The sequence below is a fragment of the Ambystoma mexicanum genome, chromosome 4p (assembly GCF_040938575.1).
Source record: "Ambystoma mexicanum isolate Mex_15411 chromosome 4p, UKY_AmexF1_1, whole genome shotgun sequence".
In the NCBI taxonomy this organism is placed as follows: Eukaryota; Metazoa; Chordata; class Amphibia; order Caudata; family Ambystomatidae; genus Ambystoma; species Ambystoma mexicanum.
In genome coordinates this window covers 978262975-978284153 of record NC_090927.1, presented here as the reverse complement: position 1 = coordinate 978284153, position 21179 = coordinate 978262975, and the positions used below count along the sequence as shown (strand labels likewise).

The window sequence follows — 21179 nt, the reverse complement described above, 5'->3', positions numbered from 1 at the left end:
GCACCCTCCACGGGGTGTTTGGGAGCTCAGATGAGGCGGATCTTCGTTCCTAATTCTATTTGGGGGGGGGAGGAAGGGAGGTGGCAGCGCAGGGGTGCTCACAGCAGACAATGGGGAAGGTAACTCTCGAGTGGATAGTGGATGGGGGGCCAACGGGGACCGAGGGGGGGGGGAGGAGGAAGCCCAAGGCCCACAACAGGAAGGAAGGGAGGATGGAGGCCGGGGATGGACCCGGGGAGTCCCGAATGGCTGGTTGAAGGGGGTGCCACATGTTCAAACGCTGCTTTTCGGTGGCTAACACATAATGTGAGGGGGCTTAACTCCCCCCTCAAGCGTACGAAACTGGAGCATTTCACTAGATCCCACAAGCCGGACGTGCTCGCATTGCAGGAAACCCGCTTAAGGCGGCAAGATCAAGGCCGGCTTCGCCTAAAGGGGTTCCAGCAGATATGGTTTGCGTCTGGTCCTACGAAGAGGGGGGGCGTTGCCCTAGTCTTTGGAAGGGGGGGGTCGATTTTAGGCTACACGAGATTCTCAGAGATAGTAATGGAAGGTATATTATGGTGAGGGGGACAATAATGGGGTCCTGCTACACTATTGCTTTGGTATATGCCCCTAATGTGGGCCAGGATCAGTTCCTGCGGGATACCTTGAGTGTCCTGGAGAATTTCGCGGGGGGTCAAGTGGTTCTGATGGAGGATTTTAATTTGGCTTGGGACAGGAGTCGGGACCGCTCCCATCATGAAAGGGGAGGGGGGGCGTGGTAGCCTCTCCTCTATTGATGGAGAGGTGGGAAGTGGCCGGCTTGCGGGATGTCTGGCAGGTGTTACGGGGGGACGAGGAAGGTTTCACTTTCCTTTCAGATGTTCACCGGACCCAGTCCCGTATTGATTATATTTGGGTTTCTGCCAGTCTACTTGGAGAGGTAGAGGCGGTGGAGGTGGGCCCTCTGGGAATAGCCGACCATAAGGTTGTGCAAATTACTCTGAGGCTTGGAAGGTGAAGGCCGAGGGTGTGGGGGTGGAAATTCCCAGGGATCCTGGGATACGAAGGGAGCTGGAGGGCAGGATTCAGGAGTTTTTTGTAAGGAACACCTGCATGGACACGAGCTTGAGCACAAGATGGGATGCCTTTAAGGCTACTCTGAGGGGGGAACTCATTGCATTAAAGGCGGAGAGAAATAAAGCGTTAAGGGGGCTGGAGGATCAGCTTGAGAGGGAGGTCGAGGCTGCTAGAACCCAGATGCGGGAAACACCCACGAGGAAACATACAGGGAGTACAGGCTCGCAGAGGGTCTGCTCGGGATCTTAAGAACTAAGAAGGCAGAAGAAGCCATGTTGAGGGTCCGACAAAAATGTTATGCTAAGGCCAATAAGGCAGGCTCACTGCTAGCTCGCCTCCTGAGGGGTCAGAGGGAATAGAAAGTAATTCCGTCCATTAAAGACCAGGGGGGTAGGAGACTAACCCGAGCTGATGAAATAAAGGGGAGGTTGGTGGAGTTTTACGAAACTCTTACTCTTCCCAGCACCCGGCCCCACTCCCACAGAAAGAGTTCCTAAGGGATTTACCACTCCCGCAACTGTCCGGAGAGGAGGGCGGGGAGCTGGGCCGACCCATTACAGAGGACGAGGTGAGGGCGACAATAGCATCCCTTCCCCATAACAAGGCTCCCTGGCCCGACGGGTATCCCGCTTCCTTCTACAAGGCATTCTCCCATCTCTTGGTTCCACATTTAACGCAGCTATTTAATTCATGCGGAATCACCCCGACGATGGAAGAATCTAAAATTATTCTCATGCATAAGGCGGCGAAAGATCCGGAGGAATGCACCTCCTACCGTCCCATTGCCCTCATCAACACAGAGGCAAACATTTATACGAAGATCTTGGCAAGGCGTCTGGAAAAACACCTACTCACGCTAATTCACCAAGACCAGTCGGGCTTTGTAACGGGACGGCAAACTGCCGACAACATAAGGAGGGTCGCTCACCTGGTGGAGAAATCGCGTAAAACGGCCACTCCGGCGGTCCTTTTAGCACTTGATGCCGAAAAGGCGTTTGACTGGGTGGAGTGGTCGTTCTTATTTCAGGTGATGGGTAGGATGGGACTGGGGGAGGGTTTCATAAACCTGGTTGCCGCTAATTATAAGAACTCCACGTCACGCATCCTGGTTAACGGGGAGATGTCCCAGTCTTTTAGGCTCCAGAGGGGGACGAAGCAGGGGTGTCCCCTCTCCCCGTTACTTTACGCTATCTATCTGGAGCCACTCCTTTTGGCACTCCGTCAGGCAGAAGACATTAGGGGTATTCCATTCGAAGGGAACCAACACAAAGTAGCGGCCTTTGCCGATGATATGTTGCTCACACTAACTAACCCAAAGGGGTCCCTTCAAGCATGCATGGCCCTACTAACCACTTTTGGCGAAATCTCAGGCTTGCGTGTTAACTTCCAAAAGTCGGAATTGATGAATCTGTCTCTGGAGGTGCAAGAAGCGAGGGATAGGAGGGAGATGTCCCCGTTCAAGTGGAGCCCGTCTGGGTTGCGGTATCTGGGAGTAAAGATGACCCCCTCGCTGGCGGGGTGGTACGGGGCAAACTACGAGCCGATTCTCCTAGCAATTAAAAAAGATTTACAGAAGTGGGGAGCCCTGCCCATCTCCTGGTTGGGCAGGGGGGCAGTCCTTACAATGGTGATCCTCCCTCGAGTACTTTATCTATTCCAGGCTATCCCCTTGAGGGTTCCTGAAAGTTTCTTCGGGAGGCTGGACCGGGTGACCAGGGAATTCGTTTGGGGTGGGAAGAGATCGCGTCTGTCCAGGCAGTTACTTACGGCATCTAGGGAAAGGGGAGGCTTGGCATTCCCCGACTTTCGCCGCTACCATGAAGTGGCACAGCTTAGGGTAATCAAGGAGTGGTTCTCGAAGGATTACTTGAAGCATTGGGTGAAGATGGATAGGGCAGTTGTCCGACACTACCTAAGGGAGGTCTTGTGGCTCCCACGTAGGCTGAGACCGGCCCATCTCTATTTGAGTGCCATCACTAAAAGCGTGGTTGACCGCTGGGATCGTGCGGTAGAGAAGCGGGGGATCCCAACCTTCCCTTTGCCGTTTACCCCTCTCTTTAATAATGGGGACGTCTCACCGAGACTGGAGAGGCGGGGCTTTCATTTCATGGGAGCAGGGGGGGTGTAGAACCTTGAGGGACATGTTCACTGGGGAGGGGGTGAAAACATTTGAGGAATGCAAACGGGAGTTCGGCCTGGGGGAGCGGGAGAGGCTCCGGTATTTCCAAATCAGGCACTGGGTTATGACTACGGAGGCACGGAGAGCCGCAACTAGAGATTTAACCCACTTTGAAAGGTTTGTAACAACCCACCAGGGATCTAGGGGGTTGATTTCAGATTTGTACAAACAGTTGGAGAGATCCGGCCCGAGTGTCAGTTGGGCCTACATGGAGGACTGGGGGCGGTACTCTGGGGTTCGAATGGAGCAGAGGGACTGGGAGAGGCTGTGGCGACAGATCCCTAAGGTTGCAAAAGCGATCCAGCTGCGGGAAGGCTGGTACAAATATCTGTATGGGTGGCACTACACTCCTGCCCTACTTCACGCTATGTACCCTGCTACCTCAGGGGAGTGCTGGAGGGGTTGCGGGGAAATAGGCACGGCTACGCACATATGGTGGGATTGCCCCGTTATACAACCTTTCTGGAGCGTAATCATGAGCGCGCTTGCCCAGGCTCTGGGGGGGGGGGTTCACCAGGAACCCCGGGAGATCTTATTGGGGATAGGCGGGCGGGAGAATGAAGTGGAAAGGAGGGGGTGTACCAAGGCGAAAGTAATATTTACATTGGCTATGTCCCTCATTGCGCAGAAGTGGAAAGGCCCCATGGCCCCTACAGAGCAGGAATGGCTAAGGAAAATGTGGGACATTGTCTCATTGGAATGGGCAACGTACGCAGCCGACAGCAAACTGGAAGCCTTTTATGCGGATTAGAGGGAAACCTTGGAATACTTGAAAGGGGAATTCAGGGAACAATGGTGCTGTCAAAGACTTAAACTGTTGGACATCTTTAACTGAAAGAGTGGTTGGGAAACGGTTGGAGGGAAGGACTACAGGGGCTGTGACGGGGGTTGGGGGGAGGGGGGTTTATTTCATTGTTGAACCTTATTTATTTCTCTTTGTTAATGAAACAATAAAAAGAAGTTTAAAAAATGTTTTGAAAAAAAATAAATGTAACTGCTGCCACCAGCTTGTCTTTAGGCAGATTTAAAAGTAACCAAAAGGAGTGGTGTGTTTCAACAAGTTTTATTTTTAGAAATAAAGAAAAGGTTCTACCTCTCCCTAACTCTAAAGGGTTATCGTTGCCTAAACAAATGTTAACTCGGGTGCTCAACATAAGGAGGGTTTGTCCAAATGAAAAGTGTCCGTCCTCTGTCCAAAATCTACTCTAACCCTACCACTAGTCTACAAAAGGGATTATCATCCAAATGAAAATGGAGCCAGGAGAATGTTTCCCTTCACTGGGTGAACTTGCTCAGTCTTTATCTCTTTCCCATCAACCTTTTGCTCTAGTTTCTGATTCAACAAAGAGAGTGTGGTCAGGAGAATGACTCCCTTCTCCTGACCCACTTCACACAGCCTTGAGGGCTGCCTTGGGATATTCTTTGATAAGAGTCCTCAAAAGTCTCTTTAGGGGCATGGCTTGACTGGAGAGCCAGGAAGTCGTTGTCTATTTCGGCTCCAAACAATTGGGAGGGCCACAGCAACTTGGTGCCGGTTCTCCACCAGCTATTGACCCCGCGATGGTGCCACCGGACTGGGAATCTTTCCCAGGCCCATTCTGTATGAATTTGGGGCCATAGATTGCTCTGTGTGGCGAGTTATCCCCCATTAAAGTGTACTCCGCGCTGGAGAAAATATGGCGTCGCTGGGGACGCAAAGCCGACCACTGCACTGCAGGTGGTGAAGTCTCTGTATTGGTAGCTGTTTGTGGCGGAGCGCTCATTAGGGCTGTGCCACTGGGGAGGAAGATTGGAACATTGGTGTGGCGGGGCGCCCGATATGAGCTGGTAACAGTGCTGCAGTGACACAGGAGGCAGCGAGGGAGCAGAGCAGTCACGTGGCGGAGCCCTGAAAGATGGGGGCTCGGCAGCGGGAGGACGCCTACCCCTGATCTGACCCTGGGGCACATCTAATCTATGGAGGTGAACCGGGCGAAGAACAGCTGAGGTTGGAGCAACGAGATTATGGCCGGTGTGCGCGAGTTCCTTGCTAGTCTTATCCTTCGCTGTGGGGGTCCGCTGCTGGGTACATTATCGCCGCAAGTTACTTAATCATTTTGGAACGTCCACGGGCAGACCAACCCTTCTCCCCCCAGTCCCTCCCATCTCATCTGCTACATAAGAACTGGCCAAGGATTTCCCTTGGAGTGCCTGGCAGGGGTTATATCTTCACTGATGAGAAGACATACGCTCCTGCAGGTAGAGTCATTATCCACAGGGGGTGATTTACTCCCGCCCTCTGCTGCTCTGACTCTAGCTTTCATTCTGTGGAACATGAAATGGACCTGAAACACAGGGGTGATGCTGGTTGGAAGCTGTTACCAGTGCCTCTGATGATGAACTCTAATTGACAGTCATTTGCTGGCAACACTATGGTTAAACACATCTGGCAGGCGGCAGTGTGAGTCCCCTTGACTGTTTGATGGAATTCGCTCAGAGCAAGGGCTCAGGCACTAGTGGGGTGGAGGACAGGGATACTCGGCATGACATAGCTCCACTGATAAGCCTCTTAACAGGCCCACTGCAGACTCTGACAGATGTTGAAGGCTCTCTCTAATATTGTTCCACAAGTCCACTCAATGCATTTTCCACACCGTAGGCCCCCTCGCCGAGTTGCTCATATTGGGCTGCTGGGCCCCCCTTGGGGTGCACCGTCCCTTTTGAGGGCACTCTTGGACTGGTGGGTGGTGAGCCCCAGCCCTGTTTCTTCGTAGAGCTTGCAGATCTAATAGCACAGTGGCATTGGGGCCGGGGATTGATCTCCTTTCTTACCTTGATTCTAAATATGTCCTCCAGCAAGACGAATTAGTCTAAAACCATAGACATTAAGGAATTTCTGACCACCCCGGTCCAACATAGACATGTGCCGAACGTTCCCCACGGATTCCACAGGACATGGCGGATCAAGAGGAGACTCCAGTACCAGCCACAAAACTTGTATTGCTTCCTTACTCCAGACCCTAAAGAGTGAGATGCTATCGGAACTCAGACAAGACATCTTGGAATGTAAAGCAGACTGCTTGAACCCTCATGTTGGTAAAAGTGTGAAATAGATGGGGCCAAGGTTGACTGACATGGAAATCTCTGTTATGGAACTCTCTAACGATCAATCGGGAATGGAGCAACGTATGATCGCCTTTGAGGAGGAGCAAGCTTTCATCCTGATGAAGATCGAAGATGGGGAGAACAGATTGACACAGAATAATATACGTCTACAGGGATCTCACAATCAGTCCCTGATGCCCAATTAACATCATATGTACAGGATCTTTTCTGGGAGAAAATATCGTAGTTCGGGAGGATATCTCTCGCTCACACCATACACTTCATCTATGTTTCAACTTGTTACAAGTCCAACATCAATATTCTTAAAGTCATTCAAAGTAAATCCAAAAGATCAATTTGCATAGTGCTTTTCAAATTTGAGTGTTTTTAATTCATCAAGAAAGGACAGCCGACACGTGTTTGGACCACCGGTCGTCCTCGAGGCCCAAATGCAAATCCCTATATCTCCCAAAATGAGATCTGGATATCAGTGGATCACACTTGAACTAATATTGAGATTTCAGATTTCCAATCCTGTATGGATGAGTCTGTTCAAACTAATATGAGATGAATACTGTATTCTCCTGTAATCTTATATTTCTAAATCTTAGGCTCCATGATTCAAAGTTCACCTTTCTATGGGCTAGATCCCAGTCACCATTCTTCTAATTGCTCCAAGAGCAATATCCAGATCTCATTTTGGGAGATATAGGGATTTGCATATGGGCCTCGAGAACGACGGCCGAAACACGGGTCGGCTTTCCTTTTCTTGATGAATTAAAAACACTCAAATTTGAAAAGCACTATGCAAATTGATCTTTTGGATTTACTTTGAATGACTTTAAGAATATTGATGTTGGACTTGTAACAAGTTGAAACATAGATGAAGTGTATGGTGTGAGCGCGAGATATCCTCCCGAACTACGATATTTTCTGTTTACTTGTTACAAGCTTTGTGGGAAGCTTGAGGGAAGGATATTACTTGGTGCCGACCTTTTCTCTTAAGGGTTTAAGAGTGGTAAACAGCGCACGCAATCAAATAGCTATCCCACAAATACTGAGAGTATCTTTTCTGGGAGATTCTGGGCCTCTCAAAGGATGCAGATATAGTTCTCGACCGTACTCATCGAACCTTCTCCCCATATCAGAAGAGCAAGGGATTCATCCGAGACGTCATCACCAGAGTTCATTTTTTTCATATGAAAGAGGATATCCTCATGAAGGCTAGAGGGCTGTTTCAATATCCTTTCAGGAGTGCAAAGATTTGTATTTTTCTGGACTTGGCTCAACTCACTTTACAGAGGATGTGGGGGATGCACCCTGTTATGGCTTGGCTACGGGATCATAACATTTCCTACAGATGGGGTTTCCCCTTTAAACTCCTTTTCGAGTACCAGAATGCTCCATGTCAAGTTTCTTCACTGGAAGACGCCTCTACTCTGCGTGGCACTGCCTTTTCTACAGAGGAGGGTCCTGATAGTGCGGGAGGTGCTGCAGACCGCCCCCGATGGACACGCAAGTCTACAGGTCCTGAAAGGCGACGATGAAAGTAGCAGAAATCCCTTGAACAACGTCAGTAGGAGAACCCCACTTGATCGACCTGGTGACTCTCGTTGGCTAACACTCTTTACAATGTGGGTGGCCCTCCTTGAGGTCTCCCCTGTTTAGGAGGGTGAATTGGAGGGTTTGAGGGGGCCCTTATGCTGCCTATTATCTTGACACTTGGGCACCAGCACCTTTTTGTCACTAATATAAGGCTGATCTTTATTGGCCTCTGCCCCCCCGAATTCCCCCCGTCACTTTTTTTGAGTTTTTTTTTTAACTCAAAACAACCATCACCTTCTTATTTTATTTTTTTCAACAAAACATTTTATTAGGATTTTTTCCAGAGAGTACACATCAACATCCGCATTACATAAAGATTGCTTGCAATACAGTTAGGATATACATGTGAGAGCATCTGGAAAATTGTAGGACTACCCCTCACGGGCAAGCCAGATTGTTTACTCGACGAGTCACTGTGCTCTGTGGGATGCCCGCTAGGTCTCAGGTAAGCCAGCGAGTTCTGGGTGGGCGGCGGGTCAGTCCCGGGAATTTCTCAGCATAATCCATGAAGTGGGCCCAAGTGTTTCTAAAGGCCGAGATGTTTCCAAGGCGCCATGCAGTGATTTCCTCCGACACCACAGTATCCCAGCACTTTGTCCACCACATAGGAAGTGAGGGGCCATCCGGGTGTTTCCACAACCGCGCTATGGAGATCTTGGCGGCCGTGGGTAATTAGAGACGCTATTTGACCTGTCGGTGGGAAAGAACCCCCGCCCAGTGTCTCCAAGTAATACTATGCCCGGATCCCAGGGGGATCGCCAGCCCAGTGATCTTCTTAATATGTTCCAATACCACCCTCCAGAAACTACTTGCCTTTGGACACATCCAGAGCAAATGAAACAAGGAGCCTGTTTCTGTACAACCTCTCCAGCATGCTGGGGATATCGCTGGGTTACCTTTGTTTAGCAGTTCGGGAGTCATATAGTACCTGTAATATACCTTATATCCCCCCTCTATGTTAGTGATACATTTGGTACTTTTTTGCAGCATCAACCATATTCTATCCCAATATTCCATTTCTAGCGTGCGTCCCAGATCTTTTTCCCAGGCGAGCATGTATTTCTCCTTCCTATTCGGGTCTGTTCTGTCTGACAATCGATATAGAGTAGAGATTTTACCCCTGGGAGCAGATGCTGTTAGGGTTTGCTCAAGCGCTGTAAGTTCCCTCCCTCCTTTCTCTTTAATCTCCCTATGTGATATCCAGTGTTTTAATTGCGAGTAGTGTTAACATTCAGCTTCCAAAATCTTGAATATTTCTTTACACTCTACGAATGTGAGTGGGCTCCCATTTTTCAAGAAGTCTCCTATCTTCCTCCGGCCTCCCATCCTCCAGTTGGTAGAGCTATTTGGGGGGACCCGAAGGGGTGAAGTCAGGGTTATCTCAGATTGGAGTGAGCGGTCCCAGGGTGCCCACGCTACCCCATTTGCGCTCTGCCATCTTCCAGTTTGTTACTGTGTTTTTTGTGGTTGAGAGTGGACCCGAGTTTGCAGAGCATCGCAAGGGTGCTATATGCTGGACAGAAGATAGTGGAGCTGAGCACCAGGTTTCTTCAATTTGCTTCCAGTTGGGGCTGAATTGCTTTGTTCTCCCAGGCAAATGTGTGAGAGAGCTGAGCTGCTCTGGGATATCTGGCAATATCCAGGACCCCCAGCCCACCTCTACTACGAAGGATGATGCGCCTGCCTATACTCGGTTCCCCCTCGTATACATTTAAGTATTCCTGGGGCCAGTTTCGACCAATGTCCCTTTTTTGACCGCCTCTTCCAAGCGATAGCTCAGTTTGCGGACAGTAAATTGTTCCTTGGGGTGATTTTAATACGGTGATGGATGCAGTGAGGGACCGCACCTCGCAGGCCTCCTCCACCTGCATCCGTTCAGCAGCTTCCCTCTCTCAAGTGGTCCGAGACTTGGGTCTTGAGGGTTCCTGGCGTCATCTTCACAGAGAGGACAGGGATTATACATTTTATTCCCATCTACATGGTTGTCACACTAGGCTGGATGTGTTTTCACCCGCTCTACGTTGGATACTGTTGCTGAAGCTTCCACAAGGAGTAAGATCCACCAAGACCCATGCTCTGCTTATGCTGGTGGTTTTGGTGTGACAGGCTCATTCACCATATCACCCCCCCCCACCTTGGTGTATTAATGATGTACAATTGAGAGACCACATTATTCAATATTTTCAGCTTAATGACATGGGTGAGGTTTCTTTGGGTTCATTATAGGAAGCATGTAAAACTGTGATCAGGGGTGAATTTATCAGTCTGTACACTACACATCACTAACTATTGCATACACAGGTATCTGCTCTTGAGGTACAGGCCCAGACTCTGTAGCAAGAACACAAACTAACAGGCTTACAGCCCTGTGCACAGCGAATGGGTGGGGTTGGTCAAATTTCACTGTCGCCAGTACAACCCAGACTGTTATGGGGCTGGAGCCAACCCCGAACATACAAGCACACTTACACAAATATATATATATATAGATAGTATGTGAGATGCATTCCTAAAGACTTTGATACCCAAATATGTAACAAAGTATTGTTCCCATTTGTAGCCATTGTGACCAATCGATGGATTCTGTCACTTTCCTCAAGGGGGGGAGCTCCTTCCTATGAGGCTAGGGAGGTGAGCCTGCTGTGCAAAATTCTAGGTGTGGCAGTAAGCTGGACCTCACAGGGAGAGGCTCTGTTCTTGGGGATAAGTAATCCTTTCCCATTGAGGAACTCCCTTCCCATTATCCCCTAAAAACTCAATGTAACATCATTACTTCAACCCTCCTAGACTCCTCTTACATATGCTACTGTGATATAATGACAGAGAGAAAGTATCATTGTAGTACTGTGAAGAGTAAGAACACTGGAGTCATGAAGAATGCTTATATGACAAACACTGAGATGAAGAAGCCAAGAGGAGTTATGACGAACACAGCCCAAACACAAAGAAATGACTTTCCTGGGAAGCCCCAGCACTGTGTCCTAAAAAGAGGAGGGCCAGGAGAACGAGGAAGTGAGACCCGGGACATTCAAACCGCCCGGATAGAGAAGGCTGGGAAACTTGGGAAGATGCTTTTCTACACGTCAAGGAACAGTGCCAACAGTCTGACATCCGACAGACGTGCGACCAAGGCTGGAGAAGAGCCCTCACATTGGTGTGCCAGTGAGCTGAGACACCAAGGACGGATGTGAGGAGGTCTGTCTACCAAAGGAGAGCCTCAGTAGACCAACCAAGCAGGAAGGTTGTGGCCTGGAAGGCAAACGGGTGAAGAACTCTTCCATTGCCGATACCATCTTTAGACGAAGAAACATGTCAGAAGAGTGGTCCGAGAAAAATCAGAGAACAGCTCTGACGGAGCGGAAAGGGGAAAGAACGCTGAACCGGTGATGCCGACCCCTTACATAGCAGGTGTCGCGTCTCCCGTTGCTCGCCCCATTAAGAATCACACGATCACACGCCCCACACCACACCTAACCACAAGAGCAGTCCCTGCACATAGAAAGAACCAGCAGTTTGCCTGGCGTAGGAGGACACCAGCCTGTAGCCCCGGCGTCTACCGTCCTTTGTTTCGCTGGCAGTTGCCATGGAGGCGCACTCACGGCTGGTCACGCCCACGGAGACTCCCACGGCAACCCCGAACATCCGGCGTCCCGTGATCACGTCACGTCTCGCACGTCCATGGGACACATCACGTGACTACTTAATCAGTTTAAAAGCATCTTGGCAACGTGGGAACAGCGCTTCACAGCTGATCTCTTGAGGGATTGTTTAGCGCTCTGGTTTACCTGTTTATGATCACGGACTTTGTGACCTCGGACTGTTCTTCGGATTTGTCTTGCCTGCCCCTGGATTTCTGTCTCTTGGATTCCGCCTTGTTTCCCCGGCTCCTTGACTTTGGAACTCTCTCTTGGACTGCCTTTGGATTATCCTCTCTGAACCTAGAATCTTGGAACTTGGTTTTGAACTTCTTGCCTTACTGGTCCATCTACATCAGACCCAGGTGTGACTCACCTACGAGCCGTGCAGAACGCCTCTTTCACCACCATCAGCAATCTGTGGCTCTCATCACGTTTAGGACCCCACTTACAACACTCCTGGGTAAGCCTTGTTAATACTGATTGTTACCCGTACCAATTGCACTGCTCTTTTTAACCATTAACCATTGCCTTGCAGCGGTCAGGGGTCCTTCCGGCGTTCCTGCTAGCTGATTGACGGCTCAACACACCTGTGGCCTCAAAGATTGCACAGACAGTGTATCCTTTCTGTCTGTGCGGTACTTGGGGACGGAGGTACAATAATCTGCACGACCATCAAGATCAGAACAGCAGGTTATGGGGGGAGCAGAAGACCCGGAGAACAGAGCGCATATGTAAAAAGGGATGTAGATATCCTATGCTGTAAACGAACCGACTATAACGATGGGAGAAAGCCCCCTCAGCTCAGTGAGAAGTGAAACCTTCAAAAGGCAGAGAATCACTCAAGGCTTCGCCATACTCGTCCCAGTGAGGATGCGAATATCTAAAGTGTGAGAATTATTTGAGAAATCCTACTTGTCGCAGTGAATGGCTAGAGGCCAGAACAGTGAGGCACATTTAGGAACGCATCCAACTCGTCCCAGTGAAAGGCGAGAATACCAGAAAGGTGAAATGTATGCAATGACTCATAATCCTCGTCCCAGTGAAGGGCAAAACCCTAAAAGGAACAAGAGTCCAGTAGAATATTTACATGTATATTTCAATGAGGAGAAAGCCATCCAAAAGGAGCAGTATTGGTCCAAAGACCTGTGTGTGAATAATAAAGGAGCAAGAAAGACTGTGAATTGGAACGGATACTCAGAGTCTGAGACAATCTCAAGAGAGAGCCCAGAAAGGGGCACATGTAGAACCCAAAGGCAACAGGACAGAAGGGCCTGGGATAACACCTTGAAAGAACTGAGACGTTTATTGCATGAAATGGCAAAAGAATATTTAAGAATCTCATATTGAGGTGAACATTGCTGAAAAGCCATCCAGGAGAAGTGAGCCATTCTCCTGGTATCTTTGTTATAATAGCGCAAGGATCAGTTAGACTAGTTTTAGACGGAGGACAGACTTTTTATTTGAACTTTCATCCTGACGACGAGTAGGTCGGGAAACGCTTAGAATAGGGAAAGTTAGGCATTCTCTTTATTATTTTGAAATGAAAGCTTTACAAATGGCACCCATTGCTCTGTCTCCTCCATCTGCCCTACAGCATATGGTGTCAGAGGTGGGATGCAATACAGCTGATCACCCTAAAATAAACTAACACCTAAGCCTCCCCTCCCATGGTAGCCACAACTGAATCAATAGTGTTCGACCTACACAGTAGTGCTGATATCACTATAGATGCAGGCGAAAGACAACTAATCCATATGGGGTTGGTTCTATTACCCCCCCCCCCCCAAGGAGCGTACATCAGATAAGCCTCTTAAATCAGGGCTTTCATGGAAATATGGCCTAGATGTCATGGCTGGAGTAATTGACCCAGACTATAGGGGTGATGTAAAGACTTTTACTTAACCACATAAATATGAAATCAAAGAAGGGGAGATAATGGCACAGGGAATTTTACAGAAGGCTATATTCCCTGTTCCTCAGGAGGTTTCCAAGCTGTATAAAACCAGACCGAGTTCACTAAGGTTTTAGAGAGGCCGACAGACCTCACAAAGATAAACCAATCCCTCAAGGAGAAGAAACTGAGCTCATTCCAGAAATAGCTTTCAACAGCATAATGATCACATTTTAGTTGAGGCTTTCGCCAAAGCAAACCCAGAAGCAGAAGGTCAGGCTCAGGCTGGCCACTTCTTTTTTGTAAAGAAAGGCCTTCTTTACAGAGGGGACCTAACACCCGAGGGTGTTTCAAGAAAGCAGTTGGTAATTGCAAGAAGTCATGGGAGGGTAGTGCTAGAACTGGCCCATTCACATTTGACAGCTGGACACCAGGGGGTGAATAACATTCAAGGTCTGATTATTCCAAGGTTTTGTCGGCCCAGAATATATGCTGGCATTAAAGACTTTGTAGTAACCTGTGAGAAATGTGAGAAGACTACACATCAATCCATCACTCCGGCACCCTTACAACCACTCCCTACTATAGAATCCTCTTCTCATGTATTGGGATGGACATTGTCGGGCCCCTTTAACCATTTTGGCTAGGAAACAAAGTTCATACTAGTCATAGTGGACTATGCTACGAGATACCCAGAAGCCTTTGCCATCCGAAACACCAGTCAGCAGATACTAAAAGACCTTCTGCCATTTCTATCTCGGGTGGGGTTCACTAGGGAAATCTTAACTGATCAAGGGACCACCTTCATGTCTAAAATCATGTCTGAGGTAAAGGTACTGTTAAAAATTAAAACATTACGGACCTCCATTTACCATCTACAGGCAGGCTGGTCGACTGTTTCAATCAGGCACTGAAAAAGATCTTTAAAAAGCTGGTAAAAGCAGACGGCTGAAATTGGCATACAATGATGCCTTGGGCACTGTTTGCAGTAAGAAAATCACCACAGGCTTCACTTGGATATTCTCCTTTTGAGCTCCTTCATGGAAGGGAACCTAGGGACGTCCTTGACATGCTGAGGGAAACCTGAGAAGAAAGGGCAGAGGCCGCTGTACCGATCTCTCATGCCGCCCAACATCTGAGGCTGCATATGACCCTAGTACGAGAGATCGTTAATAAACATTTAGAACAGGCTCAAGAATCTGAAAAGACCAGATATGTCAAGAAGGCCATTGCCCGCTCTTTCTTTGTGTTTAAAAAGTACTAGTTATGGTACCCATCTCCGACCAGACAATGTTATCAAAGTGGTATGGACCGCATGAAATAATTGAGAAAAATGGCCACTATAACTATGTGGTTTCTCAACCAGATGGGAGGCCGAAAAAACTCAACTGTACCTTATTAATTTATTGAAGACTCTTCAATAACTATGAGAACTTTACTGATGTGGGCCAAGAGAATAATCTGGTCTCTTCTGAGTTAACCCTAGAACCACAGGGGGATGTTAAGGATCTTCTACATCAATTCCCTGACGTCTTTAGTGATCAACCCGCCATATGAAGAATTGTGTTTATACTATTATAACTCCCCAAGGGAAAGCAGTGAATTTAAATCCCCACAGGGTCCCTGAAGCTTGGAAGGAGATCAGTCTCTGGGAGGTGAAAGATATGTCAAAATCTGATATAATAGAGCCGTCAGAATGTCATTGGTCCTCGCCAATAGTTATTTTAGCTGCATCTGATGGGTCGTGGAGGTTTAATATCAACTTTTAGAATCGATGATCTGGATGACAAATAGGGAAAGGCACGATACATCTCCACGATCGATCTAACCAATGACTTAGTACAACCACAAGACAGAAAAGGTTAAAGCTGTCCAACAAACTCCCCCTCCAAAAATAAAAAGTATTCTGTGCTTATTTGGGGTCTTAAGGGATATCACCGTAGATGAATTCCCAATTATTCCACCATCATGGCTAGTTTAACTGGGAAGCTCAAAAATGCAGAACCCCAAAAATTTAAATGGGAGAAGCAAAATGACTGTTTTAACAACCTCAGGGCTATCCTATGTAGTGAACCTATTCTTAAAGTCACTGTCTTTAATACAGAATGTATCCTACAGACAGATGCCTCCAAGGTGGGCATAGGTGCTGTTCTCTCGCAAAAATACGACGGTATAGACCACCCTGTCTGATACAGCAGCAGTAAGTTGTTTCCGAGAGAACAGAACTCTGCTACAGTTGAACTCGGGGCTGTAGCCGTTAAGTGGGCTGTGACCTATTTAAAATACTATTTGACTGAGCGGAAATTCAGATTAATAACCAATCTTTCCCCACTTGTATGGCTAAGTCTTAGGAAAGATTTAAATCGTTGCATTATGTGATGGTCCTTGACCTGCAGCCGTACTGCTTCACCATTGAGCATGGAAAAAGAGCAAGGGAATGTTGATTTCCTCAGCAGATTCCCTATCTGTGAACAAGGGGAAGCCAAAAGCCTGAGGGAAAGGGTATGTGGTGAATCCAGGGGTGGCATTCTATGAGACTAGGGGAGTGAGCCTGCTACACGACATTCCACCTAGGGGTGACAGTAAGTGGGACCTCACAGGGAGGATCCCCCTCTTGGGCATAAGGACTCCCTTTCCATTGAGCAACTCCCTTCTCATTTGCCTCCAAAGCCCAATGTAATTTAATTACTCCACAACCCTCTATACTCCTCTTAAATATGTTACTGTGATTATAATGAGAGAGGATGAGAGAGGAAAAGTATCAGTGTAGTCCTGTGAAGAGTGAGAACACTGGAGTCATGAAGAATGCTTATATGACAAAGACTGAAACGAAGAAGCTGTGCGAGGAACCAAGAATGAGACGCGGACAAACTCTAAGGTGTTATGGGTATTGTCTTTGGCTTAGATAGGGCACACATGTTCAAGTTCAACAAAAAGGTATAAATCCAACAAAAGTCCCAAATGGATAATGTTCACAGTTCCAGGGAATGGCTCCCTTCCCCGGGTTTCTCCACCAAAATAAGTTTTAAAGAATGTCCACGTTCTTTGTAGCCCAGGAGGATTACCCCTCCTCTTGGTGTTGCAATCCACTCCATGGGAAATTACTCCCTTTCCCAGGTCTTTCCCACATTCAGTGCAATTCAAAGTCCTAAGGGCATCGCTGCCATGTATCCCTCCAACTTCTCCCTGTAACTAAGACCCCCACAAGTAACAGCACTGCGATACCTGAGGGTTGCTTGTGCGCTATACACGTGTAAAAATAAAATAAAATGAGTCTTCCTTGGGATTTTCTTTTCAACATACCACAAATACAAATCAAAATCCTATGGGCATGAGCCTTCTTTGGGATTTTCTTTTCAAAATATTACAACTTAGGTGCGTGACCCAGACTCTCGAAACTCCTGGTATACTCTCCTGCTAGGTTCTCCCATATAGTTCCTTTCCACAATTTGGGTGCCGGTCCCAGACCCTCAAAACACCTTGTATACTCTCCTGCCAGGTTCTCTAATATAGCTCCTTTACACAATTTGGGTGTGGGCCCAGGTTATTTTCCCTTGTCACAGGCCTGGGAAACCGGTCTGCTCACAAAGAAATAAACCTTGTGAAATACAAGAAAGGCTAAGGGGAACTGTAATCAAACCCCAAGCCTTCTGGAACTTATGCACAGCTTCGGAGAGAAAACCAAGCTCTTTTTGTTTGTCACAGCATTGGGAGGAGGGCCTGCGCACAAAGAACAAACTTGGAGCAACTGAAAAGACCTCGGCAAGAGGTAATCAAACACCAAACCTTATGGAACTTTTTCTTGCCTATACTGGTTTTGAACCTGTAAAGTAACCTACTTTGTGTAACACTGAAAAGGCTTTGGAGGACCGTGAGTCAGTGAATCGACTCCAGCCTTATGGAACTTATATTTGCTTTTCTACACCATTTTTGAACGTTCAGTTTGGAACTATAATCAGGCCGCAGGTCAGCAGTCAAACGACATTTCCCTTGTCACCTTTTTCCGAAGTTTCGTTTATGAGGGATATGCTAGGGTTCGGACACTGGATGTTGGACTATATTCGGACTTTCCTGACAGTATCATTAGTTCCTTTTGTTGAGGCAGTCAAACCCCTCATAGAGATAAGGCCAGGTAGGGCTTTCTCCAACTCTTCTTCTTTTGTCTTGAATAAATGTTTTTATCAATCAATATGCCACCCTGGTGTCTGTCTCTTACTCCCAGACCCTCACAGGACATAAAGGTAGCCTACTCACTAATGGGCTGTAGTTTGAGAAAGATTGTGACAAAATTGACAAGTACTGTACCCTAATGCTAAGACTCGTTGATATCAAAATTAAGTGATCTCTTGACTGCATATAATGCATAGATAAATAGTATGAATATTCATGACTAGTTGATCACCAAACATCTCAAATATGATATTATTTTAAACAGTCATTTATCTGATTGGGATTGTAGACTCTGCTGCACTGGACCGAGGTCTAGATCCAAGGTAGTGTTAGTTTCCAGGCCACTCTAAGTTTGACAGTAGCGAACCCTGGCATTTATGAACTATTAGTACCAGGAATCCTGGGCTGTCAATATTTGGGCCATAGGAGTTAAATAATTTAAGCAAAAAAACCACACCAGGTACCCAACACAATCTCATACCTTCCCTTGGGGTCAATATCGGCCCTGGAGACAGTAATTGAAAGGGCAATGACTCTCGGGTGCGGGGGGCGGGGGGGTACAAGAGAATGATATATAGAATCTATCATTACCTCGTTGGTTGGAAAAACAATCATTCATTGTTCCCAGCAAGAGCATCTTTTTTATAAAGGCAATTTTGACATTCAAATTGTCGAGGTAAGCTGCGATTTTCCTTGCTTCAGACCAGCTATTGAGGCTCCTAAAAGGTCAAGTTGTTACGGAGAGGTTTCCGTTATACCCCCCCACGTTTGTCTTGATTAGATCTGAACACTAAAATTCAATGTACATGTTAGACGTCGTGTATACTTAATATTACATGTTACATTCCACCCTGGCATTTGAGAAAATGTATAAACCACCAAACCCCTCCCACCACCCACATTTCCATTTCCAAAAATGCAGTGAAAACGACCTAGCCCATATTCGAATCCCCTAACCAACAAAACATTTACTGCAGGCCACCGCCCAGGGCACCAATATAAGTCATGCAACCCTATTACACATACTTAACTGTATAACGATGTGTCCTGATCTGCTACATAACTCTCACAAGTCAGAAAATACCTTTTTTGGGGACACTGGTCACTGCATCATAGGAATACAAGTCCATCACAAACATGAACATGTAATTGAAGACAGTGCTGTGATATCATTTAAAGAATATGCTATATAAAGGGGTCCATTCTGGACTGCATATAACATGCATCGCAGTTTACACAATATGGACAAAATCATGGAATATTAATGTTTCATTGGTGGACTGTTAGAGCAAAATATATACTATGGATATAAAATAAGATCACCAGAGACACGGAGATGGATAGTAAACGAAAAACACAGTTTTATTTTGCATGTGTTGGCGCAAGGAATCTCCCTTTTTATACACAGTGGCGCACTGACGCTGTCAGTCGCCTATACATATTACATCTGGTTAGTGAAGTCGTGATTGCATTTCAGATACACATTGTTGCTTCTGGTTGCGTATTTCTCAGAGCCATATACTGTCATGTACAGATATTCTGGGAAAACATATATTTGTCAGCAGTTTGTTTGCAAGTACATCATGAGCATTATACCTTCATAAAATCACATGCAGTTCTTGAACCAAAAATACATTCTCATTTATACTATCTTTGTTTTAGTAACCAAAGGTTCCTGTGTGCTGAAAGTAGTTGGTAGTCTGCCAAAAGACACACTCTTCTAATAACATCTCTTCGCTTGTGTTCAGCATTTATCATGAACACATTTCCCTGTGCATTCAGCAAAGCCTGATTCATAATGGACAAAAACAGACCACATTATAATATGGAGTTTATCTGAATGAAAAATGTAATAGCTTAGGCTAACCAGAATATATGCAATTTCACAGGACGATCACCTTCAGATCGGCAATTCCATATTCAGTGACAGCGAAGAAGTGTTTTACCTTAATACACCACCCGGAATCTGTCCGGAAACCGCTTGGCATATTGAATCCTATAATTACACAATTTTTTCTTAACAGCTGTTAATGATTCATGAGAACTTTGAACTGACATAGTGAAATTAGGTAACACTGCAATTTTTTTGATCCATGGTATGCTATATTGACCATTACTCTAGCTGTGCTTAGCACCAAGTCTCCCTTTCTCTAATTGAGTAGCTTCAAAATAACTGAACAGAGGTATTGGCCTGCCTTTGGCTTTGGTGCCAATGACGAAGTCCGGCTAAGTCTTAGCTGTCTTCAGCTGTGGGCTGTGTAGTGTCCTTCCTGGACTGGCCATTCCATCTGCTGCTGTGCCCTACCCATGCCTGACTGGACCAGTGTCTGTTGTGCCAAAATGAGCCCTGCATTGGCTGTGAACTTCTCAGCCTCCACTTGGACTGGTGCTTGCCTGCTGCCTCTGGTGCTGTGGACCACCCCCTCCCACTGGGAGTGCCCCACTCACCTCTCTGCCTTCGGCGCCTACTCCTGTTGCTTGCCTCTCCCACCAGCCTTTCCATCTGCTGTCCCGCTAACTGGGAAATTGCCATGTCCCTGGGACCGCCCACCCACTGACAGAGGCCTTTAAAATCACACCCGGCTAATCCCTAGATGTCTTAAGCTGTGGACTGTGTGGTGTCCTTTCTGGGCTGCTACATGGGTTGAGACGATTCCATCTGCCGCTGTGCTGCTTGCAGCCTTACCCGTGCCGGACTGGACCAGTGTCTGTTATGCCGAAAGGAGCCCTGCCTTGGCTGTCAACTGCTCTACCTGGGCTGGAATGGATTCTGCCTGCCATCTCTGGTGCCGTGTGCAGCCTTTGTCCACCCCCTCCCACTGGGAGTGCCCCGCTCACCTCTCTGCCTTCAGCACCCGCTCCTTTTGCCTGCTTCTTCCACCAACCTTTCCATCTGTCGGCCTATTTCAATGGGAGATTGCCACGCCCCAGTAACCGCCCACCTGCTGATAGAAGCCTTTAACATCACGACTTCGGCAAAGCCCTGAGCGAAGTCTGGCTCAGTCCTAGCTGTCTTCAGCTATGGTCTATGAGGTGTCCTCCCTGGGCTGCTACTTGGCTGAGACTGTCATTCCATCTGCTGCTGTGCTGCTCTCAGCCCTACCTGTGCCTGACTGCACTGGCGTCGCATGGGCCGAAACTAGCCCCACCTTGGGTGCTAACTGCTCTTCTTGGGCTTGGACTGGTTCCTGCCTGCCGTCTTTTGGTGTCGTTTGTAGCCGTGGCCCCCCTCCCACTGGGAGTGCCCTATTCACTTCTCAGGATTAGGCGCCTGCTCCTATTGCCTGCCTCTCCCACTGGCCTTTGTATCTGCTCACTCGGAGATTGCCAAGCCTGCGGGAACACCTACTTGCAGCCGGAAGCCTTTCACATCACCTGTGGAGCAAAGACCCGGGCGAAGTCTAGCTAAGTCCTACCTGTCCTTTCTTCTTTACTGTTCTCTGTCTTTCTTCTTACTCTGCCAGGATGCACCCTCCTACCTGTCGGACTTCCGCCCCTTCATATGCTACAACTGTCAAAAGGGAGTTTTGTTTCCTTTACAATCGCTGGC

At 47.6% G+C, this 21179-nt stretch overlaps 1 protein-coding gene across 2 annotated transcripts in view; it reads left to right on the top strand.

Moving 5' to 3' along the window:
- Positions 1-21179, top strand: part of AFG1L (AFG1 like ATPase) — a 2086687-nt gene that overhangs the window by 15836 nt on the left and 2049672 nt on the right. The window lies entirely within an intron of this gene.